This window comes from Accipiter gentilis, chromosome 1 (assembly GCF_929443795.1).
Source record: "Accipiter gentilis chromosome 1, bAccGen1.1, whole genome shotgun sequence".
Taxonomy (NCBI): domain Eukaryota; kingdom Metazoa; phylum Chordata; class Aves; order Accipitriformes; family Accipitridae; genus Astur; species Astur gentilis.
The window spans coordinates 54,606,590-54,624,769 of NC_064880.1; the positions used below are offsets into that span (position 1 = coordinate 54,606,590).

The 18,180-nt window shown below is 44.2% G+C and overlaps 1 protein-coding gene across 3 annotated transcripts in view; it reads left to right on the top strand.

Annotated features, from left to right (window-relative positions):
• The first annotated feature begins 3,970 nt into the window (after nt 1–3,970).
• Nucleotides 3,971–18,180, top strand: part of GPD2 (glycerol-3-phosphate dehydrogenase 2) — a 120,161-nt gene continuing 105,951 nt past the window's right edge. For 2 of the 3 annotated variants that reach the window (XM_049804616.1, XM_049804587.1), the window contains exon 1: nt 4,593–4,720. The gene's annotated coding sequence lies outside the window, so the exon portion shown is untranslated. Of the gene's footprint in view, nt 4,071–4,592; nt 4,721–18,180 lie in introns of those variants that run through there. The other variant, XM_049804608.1, reaches the window with a different exon arrangement.

The window sequence follows — 18,180 nt, forward strand, 5'->3', positions numbered from 1 at the left end:
AGAACAAGAGAGTCAAATCCTGTATTTCTTCACTATGTACTGGAATGTTAGGCTGGGGCTTTCAAAGTGATTGTATGTGTCTTTGAACAGGTTTTCTAAGATTTTTCCCTAATCAATCAAATGGAGAAAATATCTGGGAAAAAAGCAGATGTGTATAATCATCGGGGCTGATTTTGGTCTGTCGTCGTCTGAGAGAAAAAAATAATATAGCTCAAATTCCAAAAGGCTTTTGCATTTTATTTTCTGAATGTAATCTCTCTCTCTCTGGCACATGTAAAGAGAAAACAAATTTAGAAGATTTTTTTCATATTTCCTGCCACAACAAAAATCTTTAAACAACAGAAAATAAATACACTTAGATAGTGTATTAGCTTAGCACTTAGATAGCACTTTTGCTTTCTAAAATATACTGTCTTTCTTTTCTCCCTCTCTACCGATAAAATGCATGGTCTCTATTAGACCTAGCTCAGCTGTTTGCCACGGAGAAATACGGATACTCCACACTGCTGCTTTCCATTGCCCAGCTCTCCCATAGTTAAGCTGCCTGTGCTACCATTGCAGGGAAAGGCCAATTATTGTGTTTGTTCTGCAACAAATAACGTGACCTGTGACCTTATTCTTTTAAAACTGCAATTTTGCATTTGTTTCTGTGACTCGGCCCTGATGTGTTATCTTTGTATAACAGCAAACAATAAGACATAATTATGAGGATAACACATTACTTTAGTTTTAATAGAAAAATGAGCCACTTTTTCTCTTTTCAGACACACACACACACACGAGTGGATGTTTTTATCTGTTGCAGTGTAGGGGGAAAATGTCTAAACACTAGCAATACAGACTGGTTCAGTTGGTAAACTGAGTATCTGATATGAAGCAATACAGTTGTATTTCCAAGTGATACCTGATACCAGCAGCCAGAGATGGGAACAATTTTAAATGTTTAATCATAGCCATGACTAAGTACTTTTATTTTCCAATGGGAGGACCTACCATGGATCCTGCTTGCAAGAATCTCAGTAGAGATATTCTGCTTCTGTCACTTCAACTCTTCTGCGATTATTATTACCCCTTGCTCCTCATAAAGACATTTTCCTGGAGACAGATTAGGAGAAAACATATTTGTGAACGTATGAACAGATTTTCTTCTTATGATACATAACTTTGGCATGCAGTCAGGAAATGATGATAATCTTTTTCTCCATCTTCCCTTGCTAATGAAGAGAAACTGCCTCTGGGGTTAAGGACAAAAGGTGAACTCTCCCTGAACACAATTTACACCTGCTGAGCACATGATTTCGGGCATCTAAAATTCTTGTCTTGGCAGGTGTCCCAGAGACCAAGCCACATGCACACAGACTTAGGAGGTAATATTTTCATCTAGACATTAAATAAAAAACAGACTCAAGAGGGATGAATTTCATGATACTTTAAGGCACCTAATTTTTTTGTTTAACCTTGTAAAAATCTTTCACTATTCAAACTTATGAAGACCAATCTTTACCAACCAGTAACTAAGATAAAAACACAGTTGAAAAGTAACTAAGATAAAGAGACAGCTGTAGTTGAAAAGAAACCCTAACGAGGGAGGAAAGAACAGCTCATCCCTCGTTTGTTGGTAGCTGTACTGCAAATGTGTGGAGAACCTCTCCTGGAAAGGGAGATTGCTAGGTAAATGTGATTCTTGTAAAAGTTTTCAGTCACTCTTGGATTTCCCTTTTATGAGAAGAGTAGTACAGTGCTCTCATTTTCTACCCTCTTTAAGACTTTGCTGGTTTGGAATAGTTCATGAAATACAGAAGTGCTGGGGTGCAGAACATGTTTGCTTGGAAAGTGGACGTAGACACATTTTACCCTCAGACACTGCCTTGTTTTGAAGCAATCAAAAATTATCATAAATTGATACTGACAACAGTGCCACATCTGGGTAGGCAACAACCTTGAGGTGTGGGTGGGAGGACAGGATATTTTCCCAGTTCTAACAAATTTATGATGATGTTTTGAATATTTGTAAAGAGACAGATGAAATGGCAACATTTAATGCCATGTTAGTACACATATATGGGGTAGGTATTCACATTTATAACTTGTGTGTGTTGGATCATGCTGAAAGTATTAACCACAAATTGCATTTAAATCCTTTTTTTCCCTAGCCCAATTATTCTTCTTCCTTTCTCACACTCGCCAAAACAGCCCCCCAAACCATAGCCCCAAAAAGCAACGAATCCACTTCTGGGGTGTTTTCCTTTCATTTTCCATTCTTTCTGTTCAGCTGAGGTATTCCCATGGATTCTAAGCCTGATTATCTATGGAATGTACTAATTCCAGCTGCCACCTGAGATCTTATTTCCTTTTAAGAGCACTACCATGTCTCCTAATGTGTCTGGGATAAAAACTGCTTCCAGCATTGGTGGCCTGAATATCACTTACTTTGCAAAACTTCTGAAATCCAACCCTTGCAGTTGTTTACCGACTTTAAATGCCACCTGGAGAGTTGATAGCCATACATTATTATTGCAGCTTCCAATTTAGCTCATCTGGTTATATCTGACCCAAGAGGGAAGGATTAGGTTCCTACGGCCTCCTCAGATGGGACCTGTTGCTGACGTTTAGCTGGCTGATGGGGAGCATGCCTGAAGGACACTGTGAGAGGGAGATGTGCCCCATCCTTCATGGCAGCAGCAGGTTGTTTTTCTGTGCCTGATAGAAAACACGTCTCATGCTGCCTGTAAAGCATGTTGACTAAGCAGTGAGCACGGAAGAACAGCAATAAAAACAGTTTCTGGGAGACAGCCAAGAAGCACGGTTAGAGACACAGCTGATCCCTGTATGCCTGGAAAGCAGGGAACCACAGCCAGTACAGTGCATGGGCTGCGTAGGGCTCCTGCATGCGTGACACCGACTGCATCAGGCAACTGATGCAGGCAGCGTATGGGCAAAGACAGACTTGTGACAGGCTTATGGGTATAAATAGTCACAAGATCAGCTTGTGTTTTGGTCCAGCAGGGAAAAGGAGATCCCAAACACTTGTGGAACCACAACTGAAGTGGACTAAAAATGTAAATTTGCAGGGAAAAGCACAGCCAAAAGTTCAGCAGTGAGTTTTGGAGGGGGAGGAAGATCCTGGCTTATTAGTGATGTGTGTCTGGCTTTCTCATTGCAAAAGAAGCAACAGGCAGGAATCTCCAGATGATTCCCTAAAAAAACATAGCTTTGTTTGTCAGATGTGTCCCTAGGAGCCTGGAGCGTGGGAACCAGGATGAGAAACAAAGAGCATTAGAGGCCATAACTCTTAGCAGCAGCTCTTCCAAGTCTTGTCACTTGGTATCACAGAACACAAAGCAGTAAGAAGAAGGAGGATACACAAAATGTCTCAAGGTATCACCCAGTCAGCCACTCGCTTGTAAGCCTTACACAGCAAGTGCCTAGGGAAGTTCAAGATTGGAAACCTGCTATTTTGGAGAGGTAAAGAATTGGAAAGCTTTCAATTCAGAAATACAGAAATAGAGAAAAATAAGCCTGCGTACCCTGCGCTGCAGAACTGAAGTCCCAGCACTTGTGCTGCAAGTTTCTTCTCCGTGACAGCATGAGTGTCACCCTGTGGTGGGCTCCATTAGCTGGGGGGCCCCAGAGGTAGTAGTTGTGCAGCCTGCCTGCAGGTAGAAAGTCTGGCTTCTATGAAGACCTGGATTAACTGCTCAATTGTGCTTCTACCAAATCTGGTAGAAATCAGGAGCTCAGTGGGGTTTTCCCGAGACGTTTCAGTTGAAGTAAGAGAGCTGGCAGATTTATGCAGCCATTGAGACATCGTTTCTCAACCAGCTTCATGCTGTACTGGAGCCACTGGAGAGGACAACTGAAAGAGAGATGTGAATTTCTATACAGCCATCATGCACCACGTTATTTTTTTCCAAGGTGGGTCATCAGAGATTTAGCATTGTTCTGGCCTAGGATTTCCTCTGTGAATCATCCAGGTTATGAATCTTGTGGCTCTACTCCAGATTGAGACGTGGCTCTCCGCTGCACTGCCCTTTAACCCGCTAGGCGAGCAGGGAAGGACCTGCCACCAGGTAAACGGGCATTAACACAGCGTACACTAATATATATTCAGAGAGCGTAACGGATCCGTCCCCCATTTCTTTGTAAAGAAGGCACCTCTCAGTGACCCGAAAGCGAACCGCCGCCAGAACTCCTCGGAAACGAGGGGCGACCAATTCAAACAAACGCCAGTTCCCGGTTCAAAGGCGTGGGCAAACAACCCCCAGACACCCCGCAGCGTCCCTGTCCGAAGGAGCCTGCGCTGGCCCCGCCGGAGGAGGGGGCGGGATGGCCCGCGGCCCCCCTAGCTCCAGCCCGGGGTGAGGAGGGCCCGCCGCTCTCCTCAGCGCCGGGAGCGGGAAGGCGGGAACAGGCCCCTGGGCGGCGGGGCCTAGCGCGCGTTTCCCTTCCTGAGGAGAAGCGCCGGCCTGCCGTTAGGCCCGGCCGCGGCCTGCCGGCGGGGTGAGGCGGAGGGCCGGGGCGGGGAGGCGCCGGCGGTGGTTAAGGCGGAGCGGGGAGGCGGAGGAGGGTGTTGTCTGGCTGGGGAAGCCGCTGGAGGCGAAGCGAGGCGTGCCGCGGCCGGAGGAGGCGGGCAGGGAGCCGGCTGCTCCCCCCCTTGCTTCTCCTCCCGCCGGCCGGCGAGCAGCGAGGAGAGGGACGCGGGCTGGCTCGGGCTCCTGGAGTAAGCGGCTTTCGGTTTTTTTTGTTTTTTTGTTTGGTTTTTTTTTTTGGGGGTGGGGGGGAGTGGTTAATACCGGAGGGGAGCTGGCCAGGCTTCTAGGGCTTCGCCCCGGGGGTGACTTGGGGGCTGTGGGTGCTGGCTGGGAGAGCCGGCAGCGTGCTCTGGTCTGGTCAGGCGAGGGGGATTCGGTGTGTGCTCTGGGCTGGAGACGCCTGTGGTAAACCTCGGGTTAAGCCCTGAAGTTGCCTTTGTTATCAGTCGGTAGCAAATGCATCGTGACTGACCGTCTCTCTTCTTCTCCAGATCTTACTTTTGCAAAGTACGGTAGGACCTTACACTACCAAGGGCTCCTACCCCCCCCCCCCCCCCCCCCCCCCCCCCGTTGTATTTAAGCTTTGGGATCGAAAGAATGACCAGAAAATCGAGTGTGTGGCTGTTTTATGGAAGTAGTATAAAGTCCTTGGCAGCTGTCCCGTTTGTCTGTGTGTTGTCACCGTGCTCAGGGGCCGAGTGCCCCAAGAACGTCCTCCTAAATGGAGATAGCGCTCTGCTGTCTCACTGTTTATGGATAGCTGTTTGCACATGTGTAGGTATCTATATATAACAAACAGGGGGGTTTGCTGAGCTCGTTAACTAGATTTTCTTTCTCAGGCAGAGCTGGTAGAATATGGTGTCTCCTATTATTAAAAAAATGTGAATTCTGGGCAAAGAATAGCCTAGCTGTAGTTACGCTGAACTTTGGAAAATGGAAACAGTTACTTCTCACTTGCACTGAACATATACATGGGACCACTTCTGGGTGAGAGCATATCGGTGTAACAAGTAAGTCCTAAACTTTTTTGAGTTCTGGTCTAACCAGTTGCTTCAGTAAACGTTTGTAAGCCCATTACTACAGGCAAAGATACAAATGTGTGTGTGTGTAGACCTTGAGTTTAAAACGGACAGATTTATTACCTGCTGAACTTACTCTAGTGTTTACTGTAAACTGGTAGTAAAGTTGCATTGAGAGCGAGCTCCTTTCCACCCATTGCTAGGAAGTGGGGGCTCTCCCTTCTCCACTCTGAAGTAGTTGCACTTTTCTTTGCCCCGCTCCCTACAACCCTTCCCAGTATCTCTTTGTTGCCCTAAGAGGCCCTCGCATCAGAAAACCATGCTGGCTGCAGCTGCGCTGGGCTTTCTTGAGTGGTGCAGTGGCAGGAGCACCTCTATAGCCTTGCTGGGCGCAGTTGGTTTCCAGCTACCTTCAGGGCAGCGGCAGGCAAGGACTACTCTCTTGAAGGCTTGGAGTGCTGCGGCCGCGGGAAGCTGTTACCACTACAGACCCTTGCATTTGTCTTCTAGTGGTTCTTGGGTCGTGGCTAGACTTCTCTGTATGTCTTATTTTCATTTTGTTAGTAGTCTGCTTCCATACTGAGCTCTCTTTGAACCATTCTGTAATGGGGTTTCCACCCAGAAAGTTTCCCTGCATGAGAGGCTTGCTCAAGTGTAATTACAGCGATGTTGGCCTGAAGGCTCTGAAGTCCCTTTGTAAGACAATCTTCTGACCATGGATAAGAAGCAAGCTTGGAGACTCGGCTGTTAGGAGCATGGTGTATTTTTAATTGACGTTAATCAGACCTTTTCTTTTCCTCACTTATTTGTAGGTATGGTTCCTCAGAAATGTTCAGTGATGAGCAGTGACTGACGATTAGCTAGTAAAGACTCAGTCTGGTATTTAGAGATCTTTAAGGGTTGATAGCTAAGGCAAAATCCGGTATTGGCTCTTCTGTAACAGCAGTAAGCAGAATATTATTAAATTTAATGTTAGATATTTACCTATTTTATTTAGTCTAACTTCGGATGAAAGTTTTGAGTAGGCACACACATGCATGAAAAATCATACACATGCTTTATATCTAATTTATAGTGTTACTTTTGTTGTATACATATGGATAGACACTTTGTTTTGCTTAGTTATGTGTGTGCACATGTATGCATGCACAGGAGCATAACAGTAATAACTTTGTGAGCTGGGCCTTTATTATATAATGTAATATTTTCTCTAGAGATCCATTTCTACCTGGTAACCTGTCACTAATAGAAATTTGGAAAGCTGGATGGATGTGGTAGGTTCAAAGGCCGTTAACGCAAACCAGTTTTCCAAACGTAAGCTCCTACAGGTTCCATTCTGCTACCTACTTTGTCTTCACACAAGTCTCTGCAAGCTTTAGCAAATATTTAAAAGAAATGTGCTTTTTCCACAGTTAGTTTGCAATTGTTACTTTCTACTTTCACATGTAAATATCTCGATGGTTTCAAAACAAGGGTTTGCATTTGCAAGTAGCTCTGTGAAGCAACAGCTTACTCTTATCATAGTGCTTGTTTACACGCTGGCAAATAGGATTTAAAGAATTATTTTGCCTTTTCTAAAATATATGGGCCTATGCTGCACTCGATTTAAACTGGAGGTCTGATAGTCTAGTTCTATAAATCAGTTAATCTCCTGTATATTGCTTGGCCTTCCGGTTGTAGTCTGAGCCTGCATTTTTCTGGGGATTAGCTTTATCATTGTGGGTGTGCCCCTGCACTTGATGTGAAGTCACCGATGTGAGCAGGACAGCGGAATTGTGCCTCCGGGAGGCCACGGATAGCAGGACACATGCCTGTCCCCTTCCTTGTTGGGTGCTCTCGGGAAGGTGGGAGGCCACTGAAAAGCTGAGGGCTGGGTAAAAAGGGAAATGAACACAAAATAAAAATTAGAGGCTGGAAAAAAAGTTCGGAAGCAGATCAGACAAAAGTGGGAAGATCACCCTTTAAAGAAGGAAGGCCTCCTGTGCTTCAGCTGCTTCATTGGTATTTGTGGGTCCAGACTGGAGCTACCTGGGAGTAAACAATGCGGAACACAGGGACCACGGAGGCTGCGACCTCAGAAACAGCTGTTTTGCTTTAGGGGTCCACTGCAGCTGTGCCACAGCTCTTGCTAATGTAGATGTAGCCCATTTCTTCCAAAAAGCATTACTTTAGAAAACAATTTTTATTACATAATGAACAAACCATTTGCAATCAAAACTCTTCTACAGTATCATGGTATTGCTTTTAGAAACATTTTTGTATCCTTGAATAACTTTCTTCGAGCCAGGTTCCTAAGTGAACGTGTAGTTCTGTCTCAGAGGGGTTTCCAAATGCCAGATGAACTCACCCTGAGTTATATTCTGATAATGCTGATGGAGCCCAGATTGTTGTTTCTCTGCTGGCTGGCTACAGAGTCTTGGACTGTGCCTTTTTTTTTTTTCTTTTTCTTTTTTTTCTGCTTGGCAAAGTGTTTTTCAAACCAAGTGTTGATTCTCATTTCAAAATGGTATTGAATGCATGCCCCTCCTCTGGGATTAGATTTGCATGTACTATCAGGTCTCAATCTTTATTCCAGTATATAAAACTAGGCTACTTCCTTGACACACCTAAGTAATCGCCTAATTTGTAGTTATTTTTTGAGCAGGTACCTGTTTGTATATGCAGGTCTATGTCCAGTCTTGTAATAAGCAAAACACCTTATTTTCTAATCCTTTCTCTTTTAGTGTTTGATTAGGGGCAGGGGGAAGAAAACTGTGAATATAGCTCAGTATTAGGATCAAGTTGAATGGGTAGACTGTCTAATCAAATATCTGCATTAAATATGAGGGGAATGAAGAATACCAGAAGAAAAGGGTGAACAGCTATAAATTAACTGTATCTAAAAGGAACACTTCTTTCTAATTACAGTAATTGGTTTATAGTATTTGCAAGTTTGTATTATGTGTGTGGTGGGTTTTATGGCTGATATTAAGCCCCACTAATACAGAACGTAAGGATGACTATTTGAACTATTTAAGCTAAAGGCAATGTTGGCACAAGAACAAAAAGGTATGGAAATCACCCCACATACATTTAGTCAGTAATCAGGCTGGAGACTAGGTTTCCCAGTCCTTGGATGGCAGATTTTGAAGTAATCTTTCAGTAGGACAGGAGGGAATTTAAATACTTTTATCATAAAACTTGGTAAATATGTTATGATGTTTGTGTGGTGGGAAAGCTCAAAATACTTGTGACCTCAGTGTTTCTTTGTATTCCTGTTAGTTCTTAGGTACTGTGCTTGGGATTACAGTCATCGCTGTCTGTAAGTATTGCCTCATTCTCAGAAACATACTGCTTTCTCTGGCAAGATTATTACTATCTGAAATCCCAAGAAGAATTTACAAATCAGACTTTTCCCCTCATCATCTGTAAGACTTTTTTTTTGTAGGAGGGCAGTGAAACAGAAGAAAAAGAAATGGTTAGGTTAAAAATACCAATAGGGGAAAGAGAAGCCAAAAAAGTTTGTTCCTTGTAGGATACAGCTTAAAGCAGCTGGGATATTATCTAATGCTGGGTGGGAAAATCTTGGTACCTGAGTACAGAAAGCAAATAAAGTAGTTTGAAGCAGTGGGGACCAAGAGAAGGAATGAGGATAGTAAGTCTATTCTGTGCTTTGTCTTTCCTTTATTTTTGTGCATGACAAGCACTACAACTACTTTTGGGCATGACAGCCAACCTAGTTGCCTGTACTAGAGTGTGGGAAGGATTTTCCCTGTATGGTAAACTGCTGCTTTGCTTCCACTTATTAGTGCAGGGTGGCCTGCGGGGTTTTCAGGTTTTAAGTTCTGTGTACAGGAACTTACAAATTTGTGGTGTGGTCTGTGGCTGAAAGGGACTCGTAACCCTGTAAACTGTCTAGATATTGTGGGTTATGTTTCTGTGCTTGGTTGGTGAGGTAGTTCTTGGATAATTACTTTAATTAAAGTGCCATAACTTGTGTTTAAGAACCTGAAGTAACCATCGGAGGCTTTAGGAGAGGATCTGGAGGATGGACTCCGCCATGATGTGTCAGCCACGTTTTGTACCCACTGGGACTCTTTCTTGGTGTGTGGCTTCATTATAGATATGGCTTACAGTAATTACACGTAGGCATCACGAGTGCATGAGTCAGTGGCCCAGACTTCTGCTGGTGAGGTAGATAACAAGCTTTGGTTGCCCTTCAAAGCATGCTGCTTTGTTCTCTTGTTTGCTGTTGTTGCTGGTTAGGTAACAAGTAGCACGGGCAGCCCAGGAGATTAGACCCATATCAACTGAGGAGAGAGATGCTTGATGACTGTTAGGAGTGCTGCAGGGGAAGCATCTTCAATTTTGGTTGGTTTAAGCTTTAATAACTTGCTTTTAAGATGCTTATGGTCTGACATCCTATGTAACATAGTGTTAACCACTTCAGTCTTTTAAAAAGCAAACAAGAGAGAGCTGGTAGATGATCTTGTTAAGGGGGGTGCTAATAGGATTATTTTCTGATTACATCCCCTTCTTCTTGTTATTTGGCCACTTCCTGCATTGACACACCCTGCAAACTGCCAGTAACATGCTCTCAGAATAGTACAGCTTTAAATGCTTAAGTTACCCACAGTAAGAAACCTAATTGTGGCTTGTCTTACTGCTGTTCTGTGTGCCATCACAGTGGCCACCTTTTAAGTAGTCCTGCAAGAAGGATCAAAAGCTGAATTAGAGGCAGCTGAGGATAGCGACTTCAGCTGTTTAGAGAAGCAGAGGCGGTTCAAGACTCTCAACTCAGCCTGGAGGGACATTGGTCTGGGGCTGTCATCATCCAAAACTTAGCTGAGAAGCTTTTGGAAGGAATGAGAAAGATTGAATTAGACAATGCTACTGTGCCAATGGCAAGTTATGCAACCTGTAGTGGTGATGATTATAAGTTTTCTATTTTTAAGTCTTCCATTGAGTGACTCACTTTATTAGATGTGTTCGTTTAAAATGGAATGTGAAGCACCCAGATTCCATGGTAATGGCCTCATAAAGCACACAGATATACAACATAACAGATTGGATTTCTTCTCTTAATTTAACAGGTTTTGCGTCTCATACACCATGTCTGATGGCAGCATACAGGGCGTCACACACTCCTATTGCTAAGCTCTACAGTTTGTATCCATCTGTCTCTTCACTTTTGCTAAAGTAGTCATCTTTCTTTGATCTCTTAACTCGCGATTCTGCGTCTGAATTTTCCACCATTCACCTTCTCTCCCTCTTCCCTTATTCCTCTCATTCTTTCCCCAACTTTGGCTGTGCGCTGCTTAGATCTAGCCTGATATCTTAGTAATTAGAAAGTCGTTGAGCACAGAAATGCTGGCAATTGCAGCACTTCCTTTTCAGTCACCTGGCCTCCTTGGCTGGGAGTTGGTTACACAACTCAAAATAAGATCCAGCCAACAGTCTTGCAGCTACCTGGGCCGGGCATTCCAGGAAATAAGGAAGGCAAGTCACTCCTAGGATTTTTATTGGCCTAATGAGAACTGCAGGGTGCAGATGCTTGTTATGTGGGGCATGCTATTCAGAAGCATCTACTGAAGACGGGTGTTGAAATCACTTCTTTAAAAAACAGGATGTAAGTTGCGCTTTGTATGCTTTTTGGTTTTTAAATGTGGGGCTGAAAGTGAAGCAGAACCCTGTGTTTAAGAAGTGTATTAATTGATGAAGCAGAGCCCTTGCCTGCGATGCAGGAGGTCCAGGGTCTGTTAGCTTGTAAGGTTCACCCAGGGACCCTGCTGCGGCAGGGTTGCCGGTCACCAGCCTGGGCTCTGGAGTAGAAGCTGCCTATGGAAGTGCCTATTGCATGCTTCTTTATATCAAAGTAAGTGTGACTCTGAATTGCTGGTTAAGAAATGCACTGCAGGAGGGAGCAGTTCCTACTCTGATGACAGTCTGTATTAACTTTTTTAACTTTCGGAAACTGAAAGCATGAACTTGTCCTGATAAATCTTTTGTGTAGTTTCCATTTCATGTAGACTAGCTCTTTTTTAACTTTTGGAAACTGAAAGCATGAACTTGTCCTGATAAATCTTTTGTGTAGCTTCTATTTCATGTAGACTAGCTCTTCCCCCCCCCCCCCCCCCTTTGTGTTTCCTGTCAAGTTTACAGCCCATTTCTTCTTGTCAGGAATCCTTTAATAGTTAGAAGTTTGAGCTAATGTCCCTGTGAATCTTTACCAATACTCAGCTGGTTCGCTGAGAAATGTTCCCTGTGGATTATTTAAATCTTTGGAGAGATCACGCTGTATGCAATACCCGCTCCTTGTGGCATGCCGCTGGCTCCTCCTGTGCTGGCCAAGGGCTCCTTGCTGCTGGTGGAGCTTGTTCTAGAGCCTGTCGGGGACTTCAGCCCACCCTCAAATTGAGGGCATGGGTCCAATGGGTGCCATTTATGACCTGTATCGAAACCAAGGATAAAGCTTAACATGCAGATTTACACTGTCAGATGGCACTTACAGCATTAAAGCACTGTACACTGTTTGAGCCATTTTTAAAGGTGACTCAAAGTATTTGTGTTATGGAAAGATGACTTATTTCTGACTGCATTGCTTCTCATGCTGTTTGCTATTAAAATTTTCATTAAAATTCAGTTTCCATCACAAGCTATTGATCTCAGCTTGGAAGAGAGTCAAATTTTATTACCTACTTGCAAAAGATGAGGGGTTTTTAAGCATAGGCTATTCTCTGTGTACATAGCACCCTGTGTACAACCTTTGTTTTAACTATGTGGACTGCATTCTTTCCCCTTTCATGTTCTGTGCTCTGGTTTATCCTGCTTGGTGCTGGCAGCAGCTTTTAGCAGCCGTTCTGGGACAGAACTTGAGGAAAAAATCCACAGGTGTATGTTCAGAGAGCTTCTAATTTCTCTTTGGTTGTGTGTATACTGGGGCAGTGTTTAAGCTGTCCTCCTGCCTAGCAGAGACCTTGTTGCATGCCATTTCTCATGTGCAATGTAGTTCCTTTTGGAAAGAAGCTGGAGCATTTGGGCAGGGAGGAGATGAAATCAATATGCCCTAGTAAAGCCCCGCTGAAGAGTCTGGGGCAGAGCCCCGGCATAGCTCGCTGCAGCCTGGCACGTATATACTGTGTCTTTGCCGGCTGTTTGTCTGGGGCTCTGCCTGCCTGCGGTACCTGCTAATGCCCCGAGCTCAATTCAGCATAATCCAAATACATCTGCTCGTACCTTGCAAATAGGGGCTCATGGGTTCCTAGGATGAAATTGAGATGTTCTAGGTGTAAAAGCACTGTCTGTAGGTTTGAATGCCTGTCTAGCTTTGCGTTGGAGTGGCTTATGTTAAGCCGTATTTTCCTTTCTGTCCCTGAATAAGCTTCTTTTACCGACGGTGAGCAAGATTTATGTGGCAATTTGAGCAGCTGGTCTCCTGGGAGTGTTCCTTTCTCTGGAGAATTGCATATAATCTGGCTATCAGCTCTCAGTAGAGCTAATGACACATGTACCCGGCTGTCGGGCAGGCAAAGGGTAGCCCCTTACCGACAGCTGATGGCTGAGGCTAGAAATCCCTCCTGTATAGAGGGCACTGAGCCTGCTGGTTTCTTTATGTTATGTATGTTATCTTGCATAATGAAAGTGGCAAAATTGTTCTCTGTGGCACATCTAATTTCACCTTACTGCAGTTAGGACAGCTGTATCCACAGTGAGACTGGTGTAAGGTCCCACTGCAGGAGTGATCCTGAACCCCATTCCCTATGTGCCTGTACCTTCATGCCCACTGTGGTAGTGCCTGAAGCTCAGGCCTGGTGTCAGCTGAGTTGCTATAAACAGGTTGTGTTAGTAGAAAGGCTTGTCACAGCTCTCTGCATGTTGTTATATGTGCAGTGAAAAAATTGTTCATTTGTGGGAAGAAGCTATGGGGCAGTCAGGTCAAGTTGTAACAGTATGTGGGCAACCACATTTGTATTCTAAGGATATTAAAATGGGACAACAGAAGTGTCGTGGTTTAATCCCAGCCAGCAACTAAGCACCACGCAGCCGCTCACTCCCTCCCCACCCCCCCCATCCAGTGGGATGGGGGAGAAAATCAGGAAAAAGTAGTAAAACTTGTGGGTTGAGATAAGAACGGTTTAACAGAACAGAAAAGAAGAAACTAATAATGATAATGATAACACTAATAAAATGACAACAGTAGTAATAAAAGGATTGGAATGTACAAATGATGCGCAGGGCAATTGCTCACCACCCGCCGACTGACACCCCGCCAGTCCCCGAGCGGCGATTCCCGCCCCCACTTCCCAGTTCCTATACTAGATGGGACGTCCCATGGTATGGAATACACCGTTGGCCAGTTTGTGTCAGGTGCCCTGGTTGTGTCCTGTGCCAACTTCTTGTGCCCTGGCTGGGCATGAGAAGCTGAGAAATCCTTGACTTTAGTCTAAACACTACTGAGCAACAACTGAAAACATCAGTGTTATCAACATTCTTCTCATACTGAACTCAAAACATAGCACTGTACCAGCTACTAGGAAGACAGTTAACTCTATCCCAGCTGAAACCAGGACAAGAAGTGAGTGCCACTTGGCTGTCCAGTCTGATTCTCCTTCGAGGTTAACTGCCTTTGCTGCTATTGAAGCAGCTTCTGTACTGCTGTGGTTTCCAGCCTGGTATATAGGTACACTCAGGTTTCTCTTTTTCTTTTCCCCCTCTTCCCGCCCTTGTTATCAATACACATTTGTGTCTGGCTTCATGTGAGGAAACCAGCTCTGGGAGGTGGTGGAAGCGGACAGGCGAGCAGCGGCTGTTGCAGCTCCCCAGATTGGACTGCCTGTGGTTGAGTGTCAGCATTCCAGGTGCTGGTGGAGCTCTGCAGAGTTCTGCATGTGTTGCATTGCTCGCACTGGGTTCTATAGTGTAAAATTTTCACTGGTAGAAATTTGAAGGTGGAAAAGGTTAGTATGCCAAAAGACTGTGGTAAATAGACACCATTCTAAAGATTTTGTACCTCATCCTCTAAAGATTTTGTACGTCATCCAAAATTTTCAAGAAACCAATTTTGAGTTGAGCTTCCATTTGATTTTGATAATAATTTAATTTCTGAAGACAGACTATCCTTTATTTATGCATATGAAGGAATATCTATTGCATGCAATGGGCAGTGGAGTTTGTTGGGTTCCTAGTAGAGATTTTGTATAGGAAACTGTTAAGTAAAAGCTGTTTGCTTGCCACCATAGTATTGTGTTAGAGCTGGTGACAGATACTTCAAAGCTTTCCGGATCAAAGTAAGCATTGTGGGGGCATGGGGGCTTTTGTTGTTTTTGCCATTTGTTTGTTTAAACAAATTCTCTGATCTGTAAGAACTAGTGTTTATCCTAGCTAATGAACGAGAACCTGCGGCATCCGTAACGAAATGTTGCCTGTCAGCACATGTGAGTACAGCAGTCGGGTACAGGGGTAATGAAAGGTATGTTAGCATGGCCGGTTGCTGATACTGATAGGAAGTACGGAGGAGATGGCACAGGGAGCTCCTTCAACTGAAGCAGCTGAAAGCAGAGACCTTGCGTCTGTGCCTGCTATTTGCAGAGGCCTATTGGGAGATGGAAACGGAGGAGTTGTAGCTCTCTGAACACGAAGAGCCGTTGTAATACTAGTGAGTATCTTATTTCCCAGCACTGGCCCACTACAGCTTTTATTTAGTACATGAGCATATTCTGTTTGAGTTTTTTTAACAAAAAAGTTATCAGAAGAATAGATATTTCAAACTACTGAAAAATAGCATAAGGCTATCTATGTAGCTCAGAATTGTGGTGAGTGTTCAGTTTATTTCTCATGATTACTTTCATAAGTTTGTGCAGGATTGTTGTACAAACAACTTAAAAAATCTACTACACAACTATGGGGAAATTTGTGCTTTTTTTTCTTCATATATGCAATGATACTTCTAGTGTGATTCACAATGAGATAAACTTTAGATTTAGATTGATGCAGTAAGGATTTTTTAAGCCATAGCTAAAGATGTAAAGGTCAAATAGCTACAGTATTTCTTCAGTTTTAAAAACTTGGGGTTTGTTGGTTTGTGGGGTTTTTTTTGGTTTGGGTTTTTTTTTTTAGATGTATTGATAAAATGCTTGTTAAAAAGGTGCAGTAGAACATGCAGTCCTAAGATCATTATTTCCTTGTTTTAAAAGCAAAAATAAATGACTTCCAAAGCTGTCTGGGAAACAGCATTTTTAAAGTAAACTGGTGTAGGCAATGACCACTGAGACTTTTAGTCAGTGGTTTGTATACCTTGTGCTGCTCTAATTCAGTCTTACACGATGAAAATGTAACGGTTTAACTCTGGTAGGTACGCACCTGGTCTTCAAAATAAAGTCTCAGAAAAGGTTTAAGGAGCCCAGGGGACAAGAAGCAAGGAGTAGTGTCGGCCGTGCTTTCAGTTACCCTGGTTCTGCAGTCTACCCCTCTGCAGGCCTGGTTTGACCTTGGGTGGAGGGTGCCTTGCTGTGCAGCGGAGGGTGCAGGTGCTCAGCACTTGGCTAGGAGCCTGTTGGACTGCGCTTGCCATCTAACACCAGCTGCTGAGCTATGGCTCTCAATTAGTTTGTTCATAGTTAAAGAACTTTTGAAGAGTTTAGCTGAACAGGGATAAGTAGGGATTTGTGCTTCAGCTATCACCCTTTCTTACAGAATTTGGTGAAACGCTGAAAGGATACACTTCCATTTGTTTTCTTGAAAGCCAGTATCTCTGCAGACATGTAAGCCGGCTTGTTGGAAGATGCTAATTTGTTCTTTTTAAACTCCCTTGCATTCTAGACCATATTGTGTTCCCGGAACAGGCACTTGTGAGGGTTTCATACTCTTACTTGAAGTGACTCCTTTGCTGATGCGTAAGGTGTGTGAAACTACTTCAAGACTGCCACCAGTTTGCAGTCTGAAAGACGAGTTATTATTCTAGCAACTCAAAGAAACCTTATGGTAGAAGTGTGTAGTACACAGAGTGCTTGGATGATGTGTATGTATTCACCATCGCCATATGCTTCGTGTGGCTATAGACGGTATGTGAACTGATGTTGATTGTCTTAGTTCTTTATTTTGTAGGAGATGATGAGCATGGTGATGGCAGTGCAAGTCTTCCAGCTGCTGTTTTAATTCTTGTGCAGTACTGAATTTCATATTGTGTTACGACTTCATGAGTATCCGTAGGCGTTTTCAGGTATGTAGAAGTGATATTACAAAAGGTTATCTGAACAGATTTAAGGTGGTAGGGTTTAGCTGATGGTTAGGTTTTACTTTTTAATTTGGAAGGGGGAGAGATAAGCGTACAGAATAGGGTCTGTTTCTGAGGCACTCTGCTCCTTTGCTAGGATGTTTCTCAGATTGCTCAAATTGTGTTGTGTGAGACTTGTCCCAGACTGACGGGAGAGGGTACCTGCAGGTGACAGGCTGGTGTCCCAGCATGCGTGGCTGTCCCACGGGCTGGCTGTGCTGGGCTGCTGTGGCAGTTTGCTTGTGGGTCCCCCCATGGGCAGCCTTCCTCGTCGGGCGCTCGCTTCCCTCTTGCAGTGGTAGCCCCCGTGCGATGCAGCTGGGCAGTGGACCGCAGACCTGAACGGGGACCCTTGCACCCCTTGGGAGCTGGAGCCGCACCACAGTGCAAAGCGAGGCTCTGCAGCGAGCATAAGGGGAGGTGTAGGGCTGGCTGCAGCAGTGTGGCAGCCTGGCTATCTGTGATAGATAGCACCCTGGCATAGCACTTCTTACGTAGCTGTGTACTGGTGGTGGTGCGGCTGCTTGCTGTTGCTGGCAACAAGGTCCCAGGCCTCTGACTCAAGGCTTACTCCCTGTTTCCGTAGAGGTGCTCTAGCTTTTGATGCCAGGCTTCCACAGTAACTTCCCTTTCAGAAACTTCCCTTGCTAGGGTTTTGTATGTTGCCTTTCCCTTTTACTCCTCCCTGTCATGCTATAAAGGAAAGATGAAGTTGGTCTTTTCTGAGACCGAAGTATGAAGTAAATGGAAAATGTGATACTCTACATATGTACCGAGAAAGGTTGTTGTGGTGGGAATTTTCAAGAGCATACATGCTGCTCTTCAGAAAAACGTGTGGGAAGCTGCAAGTCTTGGCCTTCTGTACAATAATCGCTTGCATACAGTACGTACATACAACATCTGTACATCAAATGTTTGCGTACAGTAACTGTGTGTGGAATTTCCCACCACACTGAGTGTGCTGCAAGCAAAGTGCATTGGGAATGAAGTTAAGATCTACACCATCTTAAAAATGAAATTTTCTTGTTTGGCATGTGCCTTAAGCATGTGCGGTGTATTTTTTAAGAAGAAAGAGCAATTATGCTAGCTGGAAGAACTAATACGAGAAGAAAGATGTGTACAGACGTATGATAACATATAGTATTTCTTGTTTAATTGTCTTTATAAGGCCAAAGAAATAACTCTTCAATTGTAAGTAGTTTGCTGCAAATCCTGTCAAGAAAGCTGTACGCTACCCAAAGTAATGGTTTATAACCCAGTCTGGTGTGTTTGGTATAAGATGGGCAGCAGCTGCGGAGGGAGGGCTGCGAAGTCTCTAGATCAGCAGGCACACCATGAGGTGCCGTGCCGTGCCATGCAGTGCCAGAGCTGTGCTGGA